This window comes from Arachis ipaensis, chromosome B09 (assembly GCF_000816755.2).
Source record: "Arachis ipaensis cultivar K30076 chromosome B09, Araip1.1, whole genome shotgun sequence".
In the NCBI taxonomy this organism is placed as follows: domain Eukaryota; kingdom Viridiplantae; phylum Streptophyta; class Magnoliopsida; order Fabales; family Fabaceae; genus Arachis; species Arachis ipaensis.
Genome location: NC_029793.2, coordinates 32,884,175 through 32,901,778, shown reverse-complemented (window position 1 = coordinate 32,901,778; position 17,604 = coordinate 32,884,175). Strand labels below are relative to the sequence as shown.

General features: G+C 38.2%; 1 long non-coding RNA gene across 1 annotated transcript in view; it reads left to right on the top strand.

Annotated features, from left to right (window-relative positions):
* Nucleotides 3,131–17,604, top strand: part of LOC110267170 — a 20,369-nt gene continuing 5,895 nt past the window's right edge. Inside the window, exons 1-3 of the long non-coding RNA XR_002354527.1 lie at nt 3,131–3,270; nt 12,432–12,437; nt 14,715–14,721. This is a non-coding gene — a long non-coding RNA (uncharacterized LOC110267170). The remainder of the gene's footprint in view (nt 3,271–12,431; nt 12,438–14,714; nt 14,722–17,604) is intronic.

Genomic DNA, 17,604 nt, shown 5'->3' with positions numbered 1-17,604 from the left:
GTAAAGATTGGAACCAAATTTTTGTTGCATAGCAACACCAAACTTAGAATGCAATCACATGTTCATTTTATTTGAACTAAGACTAAATGAAACTGTTATATGTTAAATTCAATCACCAAGGGAAGAATCTATCATGAATAAGGATTTCTTGGTGAGGTATTTAACAAAAGCAGTTAAGGAGCAAAATAAATAAAAGCAATAAAAATAAAGAAATGACTAAAAGATAATAATAAAAATGTTAAATCAAAAGAAAGATACCCTTGCAAAGGCATTGTGATCATGCAGACAAGTGGTGTTGCTGAATAAATTGCATAGAAAAATAAGTGGCACACCAAACTTAGAATCTTAGTGTGACACTTCCATTTTTGATTTGATGCAATCATCCAGACGGATTGAAAACAGATTGTTGCAGGGCAACACCAAACTTAGAATGTAATCATATGCCAATTTATTGAAATTAAACAAATCAAACAGAGAAAGTAAACAAAGCAAAGAAATGAAATGTTACATACGGCTGTGTTGCCTCCCAACAAGCGCTCTTTTAATGTCATTAGCTTGACATGTTGTTCTTCACTTTCTTCCTCTTCTTCCAGTTTGTTAAGAGGAATGACCTCAAGGGGGGAGAAGATTCAGCTATTGTCTCCTGTCTTGGTCTCTCCTCAGCAAGCTTCCTTTCGTTAATGGCTTGATTGAGCTTGCTTACTGGATCAGGGGTAGGATCGGTGCTCTTGTTAAGTGTCTTCACTTCTTGGATATCAATACTTGGTGGTTGTGTGATGGTTGGAGCATTATCTTCATCAAAAGTGTAACATCCCGCATTTTTGAAAATCTAATTATAAATAAATTATGATTTTATCTTATTAAGTTTAAACTTTATAATTTTAGAAAATTATTTTGTTAGAAATAAGATTGAACTTAGCAATATGTTGATAAATAATGTTCCTAAATATCTTTAATAGAGTATATTTGATTCTAAAATTACTCTACTATTAAATTTTATCAAAATATCTATTCATATCTATCCATATTACTTTATAAAATCTCTAATTCCTAAATTCCCAAATCAAACTCAGAAATACTAATTTCCCAAATTGAGAAACCCTAACCCTAATTTTTCCCCTTTCCCCAGCCTTTGAACGCAGCCCACACCCCCCTTTCATCACTTTCAATGTGACACAACACAGACACAGAACCTACGAAAAAAAAAACACAGAGAGAGGAGAGAAAGGCTGAGCACCGCGAGGAAGAAGAAGAAGAAGAGGAGAGGGAGAAGGGAGTCGCCGGCGAGGAGGGATGCCACCGCCGCCGACCCGTCGAGCTTCCTCTCATTGTGCGCCGTCGATTTCAAGTCTCTAATCCGCCAAGCACACCCTCTTGCCATTGTCGTCGAACTCGTCACCGGAGCCATCGTCGCGCCAGTCACCGCCGCTGATGAAGATGGAGCCGTCACCGAAGCCCGTGTCACTGTCGTCCTTGCCAGCTCGCGAGAGAGAAGCACGATGTAGCTCCTTTGTTTCTGCTGCTCTGGTCCGCCAAGGAAGAAGCTCATGGATGGAGGGAGGCCGACAGAGAGAGAGCATCGTTGAGTGAGGGAAGACACCACTGTCACGCTTCACAGTCGTGGTGATAGAACCCGCATCGCTGTCACCCATGGCCGCCATTCTTACCGTCGCTCTGTTTGGGTTCTATTTTGAGCTGCGACGCCACTACCATCGGAAACCTTGATTGCCGCTGTCCCTACTGGTGGAGCCACAAACGTCGCCGTTGGACAGAGGGGAGAGGAAGAGACATGACACCACCGCCGCTGCTGGAACTGTTATTGTTGGTCTGGCCCTGCTCTGGCTCCACTCTGAATCGTTATCGTGCTGTTTGGCTGATGCTGAGACCTTTCACCATCAATGGAGCTGCCCAGAATCATCATTGTAGCTGCTAAGAGAGCAGAATGGATGTTAGAACTGCTAATGGAGCTGCTGGGTTTAGTGATTTCCGCGAGTTTCGACATTGAGGTAGGGGGTTTAAAACGATTTCAATTTAAGAATGCCTACAAGGTTTATTGAATAATTGCAAATAGATTGAATAGTTGTGAGTAATTAATTGATTATGTAATTATTGAATTGTGGCTGAAATTGTGATTGGAATGGTTGAGATTGTGATTTGGAATTGTTGATTTGTGATATTGATTGATTATGTGGATTGGGAATTGCTTGATGACTAATTGTTGAGAATTTTTGAATTTTAATGGGTTATGTTGGATTTGTTGCCGTTGAGTTGTTATTTGGTATATTGTAATGTTAATGAACTTGGTTGGTGGTTGATTTGGAATTGGTTTTGAGGGGTTTTGAAGGGTTGGATTTTGAATACTAAATAGATTGCTGAAAAACTGATTTTTGAAATTAAAAGGTGACTTTGGAAGTGAATCAGTTATTCAACGATAATCGAAATGCTATAAGAGCAAAGGCTGAGTAAAGTATAATAAAAGTTGTTGTTGGGACTCAATTTTTAGAAGTTTGAATTAATTATAGAACTAGTTATGATTTTTCAAAGTTAAAATGTAAAACTTGATTTTCTGCATTATTTTTAAAGGAAGCCGGAAACTTTGAAAAACTATAACTATTTCTGTGATTATCGGAATTGCGTGGGACTAAGTCCGGATTGAGCTTGGGGATATAGGGAACTGGACTGCTATATTTGAGACTTTTTCACTAAGTTTATGATTTATGGTGAATTTTTGAATCATGGATGTCAAAACTGGTTTTTCTGCAGAACGTTTAACGCAGCAGCAACTTGATTCCTCTATTGGAAATTCTGCAGTTTGAATTTTGAAATGGAACTAATTTTAAATAAAACTTTATTCCTATTATTTTAATGCCGTAAAATTTCAGAACAATTGGACTTGTAGTTTTAAAGATATGAATTTTTGAAGGATGATGCATTATGCAGAAAAAGCCAGATTCTGTTTTCTTAAATTAGTAACTTTGGGAGTTTATAACTTTTGATCCTGGATAGATATTGAGATGCAACCAATTAGAGGTGAAAATTAAGTATGTTTAGTATATGTGATTATTATTATTTGTTAATGTTTGAATTATGACTTTAATGAATATATAAAAAAAACAAAATTTTCTGGCATTTTCTTAAAACTGAAACGCGAACTCGATACAAAGGCTCGATAATTAAGTAGTTAATACTAGAGAAGGTTACGTAATGTTCTTTCTAGTGGAAATACCCTGACTTAAGCAAGGTTTTTTGCTGGACGGGACGTTACAAAAAGTCTTTTGAATTGGTGGTTTAATGAGCCCTTCTTCTATGCAACTTTCTGCTTCACTTGAGTTTGGACTTCCTTGATTGTCTTCCTCACTTTCTTGTTCCTCCACTTCTATCTTTGTACTCAACATATGACTTAATAGCACTTTTATGGAGGAGGTTTGTTGATCTTCCCGAGATTTCTTCATCTCCTCTTCATATCTTTCAATCACAGATTCAATTGTTGAGACTTTTTGGTTCAGGGAAGTTTGTGGGGGTTGTGAGTTTTCATATTCCCTTGTCATCTAAAGTGGCTTCGGTGAATATGCAGGTTTAGGTTCAAATACTTCCACCACCTCTTCTTTCTTCACTGAAAATTTATTGACACAGAGGCCTCTTCATCTTGCTCTTCTACTTCCTCCTTTACATCCACTAATTGGTCTTCATCTTTCTTGCTTAGCAGTTCTGAGTGTTTCCTTATTTTCTCCAAGTGCTCATCCATCCTTTGAAGAAGGATTTCTTGTTCTCTCCAGGATTGTTCTTGCCTTTCCAATAATTCTCTGGACTTTTGAAGGGGATCCTCAGCTACTAGCTTAAAAGATAAAGGTTGAGAGAAATTTTGTGGATATAGATGTGTTGTGGTGAGGTTGTTTTGAGTGGTATGGAATAAATCTTGTGAGTTGTAGAATGAATTTTATGAATGTTGAAATGAGTCTTCTGTGTAATGAAATGAATCTTATGGTTGGTGGGATGAGTTGTATGGATCTCGGAGGAAACCTTGTGTTGAGGCATAGTCAAGTGATGAAAAATTTTCAAATAAAAAACTGTGAGGTGAGATTGGACAATTTTGTATGAATGAATTGAAGGTTTGCTCAAGTGATGATGGCTCTTGATAAGTGGAGTATGAACTGTCACATGCTTTCTGGTTTTGATCCTCCTATCCACAATGTGAATCATTGTAGAATTCATCAGAGTGTGGATCATTTTGTGGCATTGGGGAGCAATCTTGCATGAATTTATTGAAAGCACACTCCAGTAATGATGTCTCTTGATGAACAAAATATGGATCATTAAGATCTCTTTGATTTTGACCCTCCCAGTCACAATATGAGTATGAGTCATCTTGTGGCTCTGGGAGGTGTTCATTCTCTATTATTTCTTGTTGATATTCCCATCCACCATTAGCATAATGACATGAATCATTTTGTGGTGTTGGGCAAAATCTCATGAAATTGTCTTGCTCATCTGTTGGCTCTGAAGCATATCCCCATTATTGGGTTGCTCAGAATCTGTTAGTTCTTGGTGATACACCCAACCACTATTAGGATAATGAATTGAATCATATTGTGGTGGTGGGTAGTATCCCATGAAATTTGTTTGATTAAAAGATGAGTTGAACTCTATTTAAATTTTATAAAACACAATCACCAATAAAAATCAAAATTCATGTCACAGATTAGAATTTCTTAGTGAGGCAATAACTCAAACACCTTGGCATCAGCCTAAAACAGAACATTAAAAGAACAAAAATAAAAACAATTCTTAATCTAGACTTCTCACCCAATTAATCATTGTCGATCTATATCAATCCCCGGCAACGGCGCCAAAAACTTGATGGGTGAAAAACGATTTCCACACAAAACTCACCGGTAAGTGTACCGGGTCGCATCAAGTAGTAATAACTCACAAGAGTGAGGTCGATCCCACAGAGATTGATGGATCAAGCAACTTTAGTGAGTGATTAGTCTAGTCAAGCAGACAGTAATGAATTGAGTGAAATTGGAGCAACAGAAAGTAAATTGCAGAAAATATAAACTGCAGAATGTAAATTGCAGAAGCTTAAATGACAAGAAAAGTAAATTGCAGCAAATGTAAAGGGGATTGGGTGCGGAGAATTTAAAGAAAGCAGTAAATCAAGCAATCGAAGAGATCTTGAGAATAAGTAACAGGAAATTTAAATTGCAGGAAAATTAAATCAGGCTGAATCATGAACAGAATTGTAAAGTTGCAGAAAAGGAAATTGTAACAGAGGATTATCAGAAACTAAAATTGCATAAGCCAAATTAAATTCAATACTTGAAATGTAAAAGTGCAGAAAAGTAAAAGTGTATCAAAGAGAGCTTTCTATTCTATCCTACTCCTACTCCTACTGCTGCCTACTGCTGCCTACTACTCTTGCAGCCTAACCGAGCTCTCTAATAAAATGAAACTGATGCCTTTATATAGGCTTTACAAAATGAAAATGAAATTAAAATTGAAAACAAATTACAATTCAAATGAAATTCCTAATCTAACTTTTCTTGTGCGTTTGAGTCATGTCAATGGGCTTTGCTTGCTTTGGGGCTTCAATGAAATGGGTCTTGGGTGTTTGGTTGCTCCCAGGGGAACGCTCAATTGAAACAATGAGCGCAGCGTTCACTCCCTCAGCGTGCATCTCTCGTGCACTCATTCTTCACTAGCGCTTCCTTAGTGAGCGCTGAGTTACAATATTGAGCACTCCTAGTATGTACGGATGGCACAAGGCTTGCCTCCCAAGCTGAAATTCCCGAAAACGCTCACTTAGTGAGCGTGGCGCTCACTTTCCAAGCTTCCCTTTCAATTAACGTTTCCATGCTTTAACGTAGCGCTCTCTTGCTTAATGAACGCTTGCTTCCTTAGCAAATTAAATGGCTCATTGCATGAATGTTATTAACGCTTTAGCTTGCATATTAATGAATTGATGGCATTAATAATATTGCATGCATGCTTTCATTGGCTTTATTACATTAATTAGTAATGCCAATGCATTACTTAATTAACGTAGCGTTCATTCATTGCCCATTTGGCATTAATAATGAAAGTTTCATGCATGCATGCTTTAATTATTAATTCATGATAATGCATGCATAAGACATTAATGCATATGTATCATGTTACTAATGCCAAGGCTTCATGGTCATGGGCCATGCTTTTAAAAGCGTGGCCTAAAGTTCCAAAACGTGCTCAATCTTCAAAGCGTGCCCCAATTTCTCTTTTCTCCTTTTGAGTTTAATTTGTGCTTTTTTTGCTTCTTTTTCTACTTATTTCCTACAAAATTTATAAAATCAAAAGATCAAAAAATATACTATTTAAGCATAAAAACACTCAACAATTAAGCACTAATCATCAATTTCTTGTATAAAAAAGCATAGAAAAATATGACATGATGACATGTCATCACTAGTATAGTTGTACGAAGTGTAGGGATTCGTGCACCAAGTTTTTGGCGCCGTTGCTGGGGATTGTTCAAGTTTGGACAACTCACGAATTATCTTGTTCCTTAGATCAGGTATTTTATTTAATTTTGTTTGAGTCTTTTATTTTTTTTCTTCTTCTTTATTTTCAAAAAAAATAAAAAAAATTTCAAAAAGAAATTTTCTTTTCTTTGTCTAATCTTTGTTTTTGGTTTGAGTCTTTTGTTTTTGTTCTTGTTGAGTTTTACGAAATTTTTGAGTCTTTCTTTCTAAAAATTTTTAAAAATAGTTTCTTTGTTTAAATCTTGTGTCAATCCTTAAGTTTGGTGTCTTTTTGTGTTTTTCTTTATAGTTTTCGAAAATTTTGTGTTTAGTTTTCAAAAATTTTAAGTTTGGTGTCTTTTGTATGTTCTTGTGTTCTTTGAATTTTTTGAGTCTTGTTCTTGGTGTTCTTCTCAATCTTCAAAGTGTTCTTGTGTTTTTTATTGTTTTGATCTTAACATTTTTAAGTTTGGTGTCCCTTGGTGTTTTTCTTTAAATTTTCACACACTAGGTCCATTTAGATCTAAAAATTTTAAGTTTTGTGTCTTTTACTTGTTTTTCTCTCTCTTCATTAATTTCAAAAATCAAAAAAATAAAATATCTTTTCTTATCTACTCATTAATTTTCGAAAATTATAATTAAAAAATTCAGATTTTAATTTTAAAATTTTTATCTTATCTTATCTTAGTTTTAAATTTTAAAATTCAAATATTTTCAAAATCAAATCTTTTCAAAAATCTTATCTTATCTTATTTCAAAATTGAAAATTTAAAATCCAAATTTCAAATTTCAAAATTCAAATTTTAAAATCAAATCTGTTTCAAAATCATATTTCAAATCTTCTCGTTCTTTTAAATCTTTTTCAAATCTTTTTTGTTTCTTATCTTATCTTTTCTAATTTCGAATTTTAAAATTAAATCTCTTTTAAATCTTTTTAATTTCTTATCTTATCTTTTTTTTTTAATTTCAATTTTTAAATTCAAATCTTTTCCAATCTTATATCTTATCTTATTTTTAAATCTTTCTTAATTAATTACTTATCTTCTCTCTCTTCTTTTTCAATACTTCCTAACTAATTCCTCTCTCTTCTTATTTTCGAAAATTCTTTTCTTTTTCTCTCTCTTCTATTGTCGAAAATTCATTAACTAATTTTCAATTATTTTTAATTTATTAACCTTAATTTTTGAATTGCATTATTAAATAAAATAAAAACAAAAATATTTTAATTCTTGTTTATCTTTTCTATTTCTAATTCTTCTCATATTTACTTCTATTTATTCGAATTCTACTCCTTTCTCTTTTTCCATCTTCACTTTTCTATCTTCCTCTTCTTTCTTCAAATCTCACTGGGAGCCTTCTATACTCAAATCAGACATAGAAGCTTCCTTTCTTTCTTGTCTTCTTTTCTTGTTTATGACCAGGAATAGGGATAAAGAACCTCTCTTAAATCTTGATCCTGAACCTGAGAGGACTTTAAGGAGGAGCTTACAACAAATTAAAGCACAACACTCCGGAAGAAACCTTTCAGGAAATTTTGAACAAGAAATAGAAGACATGGCCGAACCTGAAGGAGAGGCAAGAAAGGTTCTTGGTGACTTCACCATGCCTACCTCTGACTTTTATGGCAGAAGTATCTCTGTACCTACCATTGGAGCTAACAATTTTGAGCTTAAGCCTCAGTTAGTCTCTCTTCTGCAATAGAATTGCAAGTTCCATGGACTTTCAATGGAAGATCTACATCAGTTCTTAGCTGAATTCTTACAAATCTGTGATACTGTTAAGACCAATGGAGTAAATCCTGAAGTCTACAAACTTATGCTCTTTCCTTTTGTTGTAAAAGACAGAGCTAAGTTATGGTTGGATTCCCAACCTAGAGAGAGTTTTGACTCTTGGGAAAAGATGGTTAATGCTTTTCTAGCTAAATTCTTTCCCCCTCAAAAGATGAGCAAAACTAGAGTGGAAGTTCAAACCTTCAGACAAAGAGAAGGTGAATCAGTCTAGACTCTTGGGAAAAGCTGGTTAATGCTTTTCTTGCTAAATTTTTCCCCCTCAAAGGATGAGCAAAATTAGAGTGGAAGTTCAAACCTTCGGACAAAGAGAAGGTGAATCCCTCTATGAAGCTTGGAAAAGATACAAGCAATTGATCAAGAGATGTCCTCCTAACATGCTCTCAGAATGGTCTATCATAGGTGTGTTCTCTGATGGTCTGTCTGAGATATCCAAAATTTCATTGGATAGCTCTGCAGGTGGATCACTCCACTTGAAGAAAACACCTGTAGAAGCAAGAAAACTCATTGAGATGGTTGTAAACAACCAATTCATGTACACCTATGAGAGAAATCCTGTAAACCATGGGATCCCTTAGAAGAAAGGAGTTCTTGAAGTTGATAATCTGAATGCCATATTGGCTCAGAACAAGATCTTAACCTAGTAAGTCAATATGATCTCTCAGCATTTGACTGAAATGCAAACTGCAGCTGGCAGCACCTAAGAAGTATCTCCTGATGTAGATGCTTATTATCCTGATCAACCCACCATGGAAGAGGTGAATTACATGGGAGAACCCTATGGAAACACCTACAATCCTTCATGGAGGAATCATCCTAACCTTTCATGGAAGGATCAAAAGAAGCCTCAGCAAGGCTTCAAGAATAATCAAGGTGGAAGGAACCAAAATAGGTTTAACAACAGACCACCATTCCCATTTTCTCAAGGGAATATAGAGACCCCTAAGCAGAGCTTCTCTGACTTAGTCACTCTAGTTTCCAGCCTCTCTAAGACCACTCATAGTTTTATAACTGAAACAAGGTACTCCATTAGAAATTTGGAGGTACAGGTTGGTCAACTGAGCAAGAGGATCCCTGAGACTCCCCCTGACACTCTTCCTGGAAATGCTGAAGTAAACCAAGAGAAGAGTGCAAGGCCATAACCACTGAGGCAGAGGCCGAATCTGGAGAGACTAGGAAGGCATTGAACGCCAGTGAGGAAGATCTCACTGGGCATTCGATGCCTAACCTGGCAGTAAGCCTGGCACTGAATGCCAGTGAGGAAGCCCTCACTGGGTGTTCAACACCTATCTTGGCAGCAAAGCTGGCATTAAACGCCAGCCAGAGAGCACTGGCTGGGCGTTCAATGCCCAAACAGGCAGGGATGCTGGTGCTGAACGTCAGTGAGGAACCCCTCACTAGGCGTTCAACGCCCAACCAGACAGAGAAGCTGGCATTGAACGCCAGCCAGGACACCCCTACTGGGCGTTCAACGCCCAAAATGGTAATGGAACTGGCGTTTAACGCTAGTAAGGGTGCACAACATGGGCGTTCAATGCCCAAAGAGCCGTCAAAGCTGGCGTTGAATAACAGTAAAGGCACACCCTCTGAGTGCTTAATACCCACTCAAGAAATCCCTATCCAAGAACTAAAGGAAGTCAAGGCTCATATAAACACCATAAAGATTCATTTTCATGCACTTATGCAATGCATGAGTTCTGATGAACACACATCCTCTGATGAGGATGAAGACACTAGGGAAGAGTAAGTTGCTCAGTACCTAGGAGCTCTTATGAAGCTGAATGCCAAGTTATTTGGTACAAAGTCTCTAGAGGAAGAACCTCCATTGCTTTCTAAAGAACTCAATGCTTTGGTTCAACAGAAGCTACCTCAGAAGCTTCCAGATCCTGGACGCTTTTTGATTCCTTACACCATAGGCACCATGACCTTTAAGAAGGTTCTGTGTGACCTAGGGTCAAGCATAAACCTCATGCCACTCTCTATAATGGAGAAGCTGGGAATCCTTAAGGTACAAGCTGTAAACATCTCATTAGAGATGGCAGACAAGACAATGAAGAAGCCATATGGCATAGTAGAGGATGTCTTGGTGAAGGTTGAAGACCACTACATCCCTGCAAACTTCATAGTCTTGGATATTGGAGAGGATGAGGATGACTCTGTTATCCTTGGAAGACCTTTCCTAGCCACTGCCAATGCTATCATTAATGTGGTTAAGGCAGAACTAACTCTACAACTAGGGGAGGATCACATCTTGTTCAAGATGCCTCATCCCAATTCCCCCTTTAATAAAAGAGAGATAACTGTACAACACCTAGTGTTCCAACCCGCTCTTTCTGTGTAGAACTTTACAGAGCCCCCAAACATCAATTCTATGTTTGCTGTTAGGCAGCCATCAACAACCTCTAAGAATAAAGGTACTAGGAAGAAAGTACCTAAAGGATGGAGGGACAAGAAAGTCCCAACTAAAGGCCTCTCACCTGGCATGAGAGTTGTCTTTGCCAAGAAGTCAGTCATACCTCATACAGTGAGTCGTGTCCTATCTCTAGAGCATGTGGAGCTCATTCATGAGAAGACAAAAAGAAAGTTCACTATAAGGGGTGAAATTTTGAGCTCATACTAACCTCCGTAAAGAGCTAACCGTCAACGTAGTGACGTTAAAGAAGCGCTTGTTGGGAGGCAACCCAACCTTAATTAATTATTTTTATTTCCTTTCATTTTGTTTTTCTTTAATTTATATTTTAGGTTCATGATCATGTGCAGCAGTTAGAACAGAGACAGAATCGTTTAGTAGAGAAAAAAGAACACTCTGGATGGAGTGTTACTGGCGTTGAACACCAACCAGGGAGCAGACCCTGGGCAAGCCCATTCAACTAAGAGGGCTTGACCTCAAGCCCATAACTAGAGGATGGTTCGAATTCATTCAACGCTCTATCATCCCTACTAGCAACCGGTCAAAAGTGACGATTGAAAGGACCATCATGATCCATTGCATCATGATTGGAAGTGAGGTGGAAGTACATGAGGTGATTCCTCAAGAACTATACAAGATAGCTGATAAGCCTTCCACCAATGCAAGGTTAGAATTCCCACACCTCATCTGTCATCTATGCAATTCAGCTGGAATTTTCATAGAAGGAGATATTTCCATTGGTGAGGACAAGCCCATCACTAAGAAGAGGATAGAGCAAACTAGAAAGCATGCACAAGAGCCTGTGCAGCCGCCTCAACATGAGATCCCTGAGATGCCTCAAGGGATGTATTTTCCTCCTCAAAGCTATTAGGATCAATGGCACACTTCTCTTGGAGAATTAAGCTCTAACATGGAGTAATTGAGGGTGGAGCATCAAGAGCATTCCACTGTCCTCAATGAAATAAGAAAAGACTAAAGATCCATTAGACAAGATCGAAGGGCTATGAGGGAAGAACAACAAAGGCAAAGGAGTGACATTGAAGAGATCAAGCACCACATTGGATCCTCAAAGAGGAGTACTAGCCGCCACCATTAAAGGTGGATTCGTTCTCTTTATCTCCTTTTCTTGTTATTTTTCTATTTTTTGTTATGTTTTGTTGTTTGTTCTCTTGTTCTTGTTGCATGATTGGTGCACGAAATTGTGATCTCTGGTAATGGCTCCAAAAACTTGGTGCTCTAATCTCAATTCATAATTTGTCACAACTTCAATACAACTAACCAGTAAGTGCACTGGGTCGTCCAAGTAATAAACCTTACGTGAGTAAGGGTCGATCCCACGGAGATTGTTGGCTTGAAGCAAGCTATGGTCACCTTGTAAATCTCAGTCAGGCAGATATAAAATAGTTATGGAGTTTTCAAAAATAAAAGAAGGATAGAAATACTTATGTAAATCATTGGTGAGAATTTCAGATAAGCGCACAGAGATGCTTTCATTCCTCTGAACCTCTGCTTTCCTGCTGCCTTCATCCATTCAGTCTTACTCTTTTCCTAATCAGATGAGCGGGACTTGTAGCTTTTTGCCTCTTGAATAGTTTTGGCATCTCACTTTATCCGTTGAGGTTCAGAATGATTGGCATCTATAGGAACTCAGAGTTCAGATAGTGTTATTGATTCTCCTAGTTCAGTATGATGATTCTTGAACACAGCTATTTTATGAGTCTTGGTCGTGGCCCTAAGCACTTTGTTTTCCAGTATTACCACCGGATACATAAATGCCACAGACACATAATTGGGTGAACCTTTTCAGATTGTGACTCAGCTTTGCTAAAGTCCCCAATTAGAGGTGTCCAAGGTTCTTAAGCACACTCTTTTTTTTTTTTTGCTTTGGACCTTGACTTTAACCACTCAGTCTCAAGTTTTCACTTGACACCTACACGCCACAAGCATATGGTTAGGGACAGCTTGGTTTAGCCGCTTAGGCCAGGATTTCCTATCCACTGATGCTCAAAGCCTTGGGATCCTTTTTATTGCCCTTGCCTTTTGGTTTTAAGGGATATTGGCTTTTTGCTCTTGCCTCTTGGTTTTAAGAGCTTTTGGCTTTTTCTGCTTGCTTTTTCTCTTTCTTTCTATTATTTTTTTTCTTTCTGCAAGCTTTGTTCTTTGCTGCTTTTTCTTGCTTCAAGAATCATTTTTATGATTTTTCAGATTATCAAATAACATGTCTCCTTGTCATCATTCTTTCAAGAGCCAACATATTTAACATTCATAAACAACAACTTCAAAAGACATATGCACTGTTCAAGCATTCATTCAGAAAACAAGAAGCATTGTCACCACATCATTATAATTAAACTAAGTTCAAGGATAAATTCGAAACTTATGTACTTCTTGTTCTTTTGAATTAAAACAGTTTTTATTTAAGAGAGGTGATGGATTCATAGGACATTCATAACTTTAAGACATAGTTACTAAATACTAATGATCATGTAATGAAGACACAAACATAGATAAGCACTTAACACAGAGAAAATGAAAAACAGAGAAAGTAAGAACAAGGAATGAGTCCACCTTAGTGATGGTGGCGTTTCCTTCTTGAGGAACCAATGATGTCCTTGAGCTCTTCTATGTCTCTTCCTTGTCTTTGTTGCTCCTCCCTCATTGCTTTTTGATCTTCTCTTATTTCATGAAGGATGATGGAGTGCTCTTGATGTTCCACCCTTAGTTGTCCCATGTTGGAACTTAATTCTCCTAGGGAGGTGTTGATTTGCTCCCAAAAGTTCTGTGGAGGGAAGTGCATCCCTTAAGGAATCTCAGGGATTTCTTGATGATGAGCTTCTCTATGCTCTCTTGATTGCTCCATCTTTTTCTTAGTGATGGGCTTGTCCTCTTCAATGAGGATATCTCCCTCTATGTCAATCCCAGCCGAATTGCATAGGTGGCAAATGAGGTGGGGAAAGGCTAACCTTGCCATAGTGGAGGACTTGTCAACCACCTTGTAGAGTTTTTGAGGTATAATCTCATGAAATTCCACCTCTTCTCCACTCATGATGCTATGGATCATGATGGCCCGGTCTATAGTAACTTCAGACCGGTTGCTAGTGGGAATGATTGAGCATTGAATGAACTCCAACTATCCTCTAGCTATAGGCTTAAGGTCCAGTCTTCTTAGTTGAACCGGTTTGCCTTTTGAGTCAATCTTCCATTGAGCTCCTTCTACACATATGTCCATGAGGACTTGGTCCAACCTTTGATCAAAGTTGACTTTCCTTGTGTAGGGGCGTGCGTTCTCTTCCATGTTTGGCAAGTTGAACGCCAACCTCACATTTTCCGGACTAAAATCTAAGTATTTCCCCCGAACCAAGGTGAGGTAATTCTTTGGGTTCGGGTTCTTACTTTGATCATGGTTCCTAGTGATCCATGCATTAGCATAGAACTCTTGAACCATTAAGATGCCGACTTGTTGGATGGGGTTTATTAGAACTTCCCAACCTCTTCTTTGAATTTCATGTCGGATCTCAGGATACTCATTTCTCTTGAGTTTAAAAGGGACCTCGGGGATCACCTACTTCTTGGCTACAACATCATAGAAGTGGTCTTGATGAGCTTTGGAGATGAACCTTTCCATCTCCCATGACTCGGAGGTGGAAGCTTTTGTCTTCCCTTTCCCTTTTCTAGAGGATTCTCCAGTCTTAGGTGCCATCAATGGTAATGGAAAAACAAAAATCTTATGCTTTTACCACACCAAACTTAGAATTTTGCTCGCCCTCGAGCAAGAGAAGAAAGAATAGATAAAGAAGAAGAAGAAAATATGGAGAGGAGGGGGAAGGTGTGTTTCGGCCAAGAAGAGAAAAGAAGGTTGTGTTGTGTGAAAATGAGGAAGAATGGATGGCTATTTATAGGGAAGGGAGGGGGTAAGTTTCGGCCATATAGGGTGGGTTTGGGTGGGAAATTGGTTTTGAATTTTGAAGGTAGGTGGAGTTTTATGAGGTAGGTTTATGGGGAAGAGTGGATGGATGTGAGTGGTGAAGTGGTGATGGGGAAGCGAGATTGAGGTGATTGGTGAAGAGTTTTGGGGAAGAGTGTTTATGGGATTGTGTGAAAGAGGGGTGAGAAGAAGTGAGTGGAGGTAGGTGGGGATCCAGATCCTGAGGTGATCCTGTGGGGTCCACAGATCCTGAGGTATTCAAGGATTTACAACCTTGCACCAAATTGGGCATGCAAAATGCCCTTGCACATAACTCTGGGCGTCCAGCGCCAGATTGGTGCTTGTTCTGGGCGTTGAACGCCCATTTATAGCCTATTTCTGGCGTTGAATGCCAGAACCATGCTTGTTCTGGGCGTTCAGCGCCAGCTCTTCTCCAGGGTGCATTTCTGGCGTTCAAACGCCCAGATGCTGCCCATTTCTGGCGTTCAGTGCCAGAACCATGCTCTGTTCTGGCATTGAACGCCCAAAACATGCTTCTTACTGGCGTTTAAACGCCAGTAAGGTCTTCCTCCAGGGTGTGATTTTTTTTTTGCTGTTTTTGATTCCGTTTTCAATTTTTATATTTATTTTGTGACTCCACATGATCATGAACCTAATAAAACATGAAAAAAATAAAATTAAATAAATAAAAATTGGGTTGCCTCCCAACAAGTGCTTCTTTAATGTCAATAGCTTGACAGTGGGCTCTCATGGAGCCTCACAGATGTTCAGAGCATTGTTGAGACTTCCCAACACCAAACTTAGAGTTTGGATATGGAAGTTCAACACCAAACTTAGAATTTGGTTGTGGCCTTCCAACGCCAAACTTAGAGTTTGACTGTGGGGGCTTTGTTTGACTCTGCTTTGAGAGAAGCTTTTTATGCTTCCTCTCCATGGATGCAGAGAGAGATCCTTGAGTTGTAAACACAAGGTTGTCCTTATTTATTTGAAGGATCAATTCTTCTCTGTCCACATCAATCACAGCTCTTGCTGTGGCTAGGAAGGGTCTTCCAAGGATGATGAATTCATCCTCATTCTTCCCAATATCCAAGACTATGAAATCAGCAGGGATGTAAAGGCCTTCAACCTTTACTAACACGTCCTCTACTTGTCTATAAGCCTGTTTTCTTGAATTGTCTGCCATCTCTAATGAGATTTTAGTGGCTTGTACCCCAAAGATTCCCAGTTTCTCTATTACAGAGAGGGGCATGAGGTTTATCCCTGAACCAAGGTCACACAGAGCCTTTTCAAAGATCATGTTGCCTATGGTACAAGGTATTATGAACTTTCCAGGATCCTGTTTCTTCTGAGGCAATGTCAGTTGATCCAGATCACTTAGTTCCTTGGTGAACAAGGGAGGTTCATCTTCCCAAGTCTCAATACCAAATAATTTGGCATTCAGCATCATGATTGCACCAAGGTACTTGGTGACTTGCTCCTCAGTAACATCCTCATTCTCTTCGGAAGAGGAATACTCATCAGAGCTCATGAATGGCATAAGGAGGTTTAATGGAATCTCCATGGTCTCTAGATGAGCCTCAGATTCCTTTGGTTCCTCAAAGGAAAACTCCTTATTGATCACTGGACGTCCTAGGAGGTCTTCCTCTTTGGGATTCACGTCCTCTCCTTCCTTCACAGGTTCGGCCATGGTGATTAATTCAATGGCCTTGCACTCTCCTTTTGGATTTTCTTTTGTATTGCTTGGGAGAGTACTAGGAGGGATTTCAGTGATCCTTTTACTCAGCTGGCCCACTTGTGCCTCCAAATTTCTAATGGAGGACCTTGTTTCATTCATGAAACTTACAGTGGCCTTAGATAGATCAGAGACTAAGTTTGCTAATTTAGAGGTATTTTGTTCAGAGTTCTCTGTCTGTTGCTGAGTGGATGATGGAAAAGGCTTGCTGTTGCTAAACATGTATCTTCCACCATTATTAAAGCCTTGTTGAGGCTTTTGATGATCCTTCCATGAGAGATTTGGATGATTTCTCCATGATGGGTTATAGGTGTTTCCATAAGGTTCACCCATATAATTTACCTCTGCTATTGCAGCTTGCATTCCATTCAGACTCTGAGAAATCATATTAACTTGCTGAGTCAATATTTTATTCTGAGTCAATATGGCATTCAGAGTATCAATTTCAAGAACTCCCTTCTTTTGAGGCGTCCCATTACTCACAGGATTCCTCTCAGAAGTGTACATGAACTGGTTATTAGCAACCATGTCAATGAGTTCTTGAGCTTCTGCAGGTGTTTTCTTTAGGTGAATGGATCCACCTACAGAAGTATCCAATAACATCTTTGATAGCTCAGATAAACCATCATAGAATATATCCAGGATGGTCCATTCTGAAAGCATGTCAGAAGGACACTTTTTGGTCAGCTGCTTGTATCTTTCCCAAGCTTCATAGAGGGATTCACCTTCTTTCTGTCTGAAGGTTTGAACATCTACTCTAAGCTTGCTGAAGAGGAATCCTCTATGTCACAGTAAAGAGGTTCCTTATTGTTAGTAGAAGAAGAAAAGGAATAGGGGTGAAGAAGAATGAAGAATCCAAACACAAGGGTAAGGATAGGAGCAGTGATGTGAGATGAAGAGAAGTGTTAGTAGATGAATAAATAATTAGAAGGAGATGAGGGAGAATGATTTTCGAAAATTATTTTTGAAAAAGGGTTAGTGATTTTCGAAAATAGTTTTTGAAAAAAAAGTTAGTTTTCAAAAATTAAAATAAAAATTAAAATAATTAGTTAATTTATAAAGAAATTTTGAAAAAGAGGAGAGATATTTTCGAAAATTAGAGAGAGAGAGTTAGTTAGGTAGTTTTGAAAAAGATAAGAAACAAACAAAAAGTTAGTTAGTTAGTTGAAACAAATTTTAAAAAGATAAGAAGTTAGGAAGTTATAAAAGATATTTTGAAATCAAATTTTTGAAAAAGATAAGATAAGAAGATA